The following is a 2587-nucleotide window of genomic DNA, read 5'->3' on the forward strand; positions in this document are numbered from 1 at the left end:
GGTCGAGGACCCTGTTACATTTTCTCCTTTCCTTTCCTTACCTCTTCTTTCCTCTCATTTAAATTTTTTCCCCTCAGTGATAGGGTTGAACCCAGAGACTTGCCCATACTAAGCAAATGATTAGCTACTGAGCTACATCCTCAGCCCTCTTGCTAAATATTTTACCTCATGAAGGTAGTTTTCCCTGATTTGCAATCTGACTCTCCCTGCTACGTATAGAAACTGAAGTGTCTTGGTGCTTATCAACAATTCCCCTTGCTTAACTCCTCCCATTCCAGATATCTAGGCCTGAATTTCTCCATGTGGCAACATGGATACTTCAAGATTGAATGACTTCAAGGTTTAATGTGATAAATAAGGTATACTCATTGTAAGGTATACTTACTCATCATATTAAACCTTGAAGTCATTCAGTCTCTAAGGTATGAAAATGTTCTTACTCAAATTTGTACCTTACTCAAATTTGGAGTACATACATTCTCCAGAAACAATTTCTAAGAGACAGAATACATGGGGGAGGTTTTGGAGACGTGGGAGTGGAACATAGTAGGAAAATGAATTGTTAAGGTAACAGCAGTTGAGAGGCAGATCTGAGACATAAATGCAAACCTTTTACTTTCCAGTTCAACCATCTTGCTTTCAAAGAAGGTGGGCAGATAACTATGGCAGTTTCATTTGAAACAGGTGTCAACAAATCTAGAATTACTTCAGAAACACACAGAGAGTATGCCAACATCAGTTGGAAAGTGTTAGCAGAGCTAAAGCTTCAAAAAGTACAGAAGGGGTGGCCTTTGGTTACTGCCTTGGGCTAATTTTTTTTTCTTGTCATTAAGAGAAGTAAGCCTCTATTTCCATGTTTCTCAAATTAAACTGGCTGAGTTGGTTGCTTTGAGAGAGGATTAGCCAGAGTGCAAATTTTTATCTGATTCCTCTTGAGGGTCCCTTGGCTTCAGCCTTGGCTGGACACTGGCAGGAGGAGGTGCAGCGGTGGCAGCAGCCACAAATGCAGATGAATCAGCCAAGAAGGCCTTGACATTTTCAGCAACTGGGAAGGTGTAGTCAGTCTTTTGACAGACAAAGCCAGGACCGGCTAGTATCCACTGAGGACAAGAATGTGGCACTGTCTCTGGTAGCCAGTCTGCACATCAACACTGGCAACATTTTGGATGCACTCTAGAAATCGAGAGGGCAGAGTCTGCTCTGTGATGTCAAAAACTTCTCGGTTATAAATGCTGCCATTGTCAAACTCCTACTAGAGGATCAGATCAAAGGAGAAGGCAGAGATGTTCAGCAGTGTGGCCTTACTGGCTCCTTTGTTGGCTGTCTCCCATTTTCATCAGCTGCACATCACTCAGAATTTCAATTACCTCTGGAGATTTTAGTGGTGATGCCTAAAACCTAGAAGAAAGAATACTGAAAGAATACTCTCAGACACAAGATCAGCGTTCTGAGCTGTCACAGTGACCACACTCAGGACCAAAGCACCAGCATGAGCAGCAGTTGACACCCTATTGGCCAGAAGCATGTCCCTAATCTCAGTGAGGTCCTCCTTGGTGAACACAAAGCCCACATTTCCCCAGATGTGAGGCAGCAGTTTCTCCAGCTGGGTTGTTCTCCAGGGACCATTCGGTTGCCTTGTGCATAGTAGTGTTCTTGCCCATCAGCACCAAAGCCTTCCTTCGAAGGGACATGTGGATCTGCTGCATCTGCTTGGAGCCCACATTCTCTTCTCCCACAGTGAAGCATTTTGGGTAGTCCTCCATAAGTTGGATGATCTTAGGGAAGTTGTTGGACTTCTTGCCCTGTCTTCCCTGGGCATCACAACAGTGTTTCAGGGATTGCTACACATTGTTTAAAGGACATGTCACTCTAATAAAGAGGCCCAGTGAGAGCCATTTTATGTATAGCAATTCAATTAACTTATTAAATAACACTATAATAAATTGATTTGATATATTTTAAGACTTTAAAATTTTTTTGCATTATGTATATGTGTTCTTTTGTGTACATGAGGTCAGATAGTGCCAGATCCCCTAAAACTGGAGTTATAGGGAACTTTGATCCACTTGAAATGGGCATTGGAAACTGAACCCAGGTCCTCTGCAAGAGCAATACCAGCTCTTAACCCCTGAGCTATCTCTGTAGCCCAATTAGATTTTTTTAAAGATTAAAGCAGTTTATTATGTATCAGGTTCTATAATTAAAACAGAATGTTATTTCAATTAAAAATTTCAAAAGACTAAAGGTAACAGGATATGGGTTTGGGACCCTGTTTCTCTGGTCTCTCCTTATTTAGCTCAGCTTATTTGTTAACTAAACTCTTTCTTGTCAACTAAATTCTATTCCAGTTTTCACATACTTACCGGATGGTCTCAATTTGATATTTCAAAAATATACTGCTTTAATTTTGAAATCAATACAATTCTCCTTTAATTCAATGAAGGACTCTCAGGATCTCATATCAGAGCTCTCTATCACTGCATGCCATCGTTATAGTCTTTTTAAAATTTAATTTTATTTATATATTTATTTATTCCAATTTATTCACTTTGTATCTCTGCTGCAGCCCCTTATCTCCTCTCAGTCC

The 2587-nt window shown here is 40.6% G+C and overlaps 1 pseudogene; it reads right to left on the reverse strand.

Annotated features, from left to right (window-relative positions):
- Window positions 1-899: 899 nt before the first annotated feature.
- On the reverse strand, window positions 900-1819 carry LOC129685600 (60S acidic ribosomal protein P0-like; annotated as a pseudogene).
- Between the last annotated feature and the right edge of the window lie 768 nt (window positions 1820-2587).

This window comes from Psammomys obesus, unplaced genomic scaffold (genome assembly GCF_907164565.1).
Source record: "Psammomys obesus unplaced genomic scaffold, mPsaObe1.curated_primary_1811, whole genome shotgun sequence".
Lineage (NCBI taxonomy): Eukaryota > Metazoa > Chordata > Mammalia > Rodentia > Muridae > Psammomys > Psammomys obesus.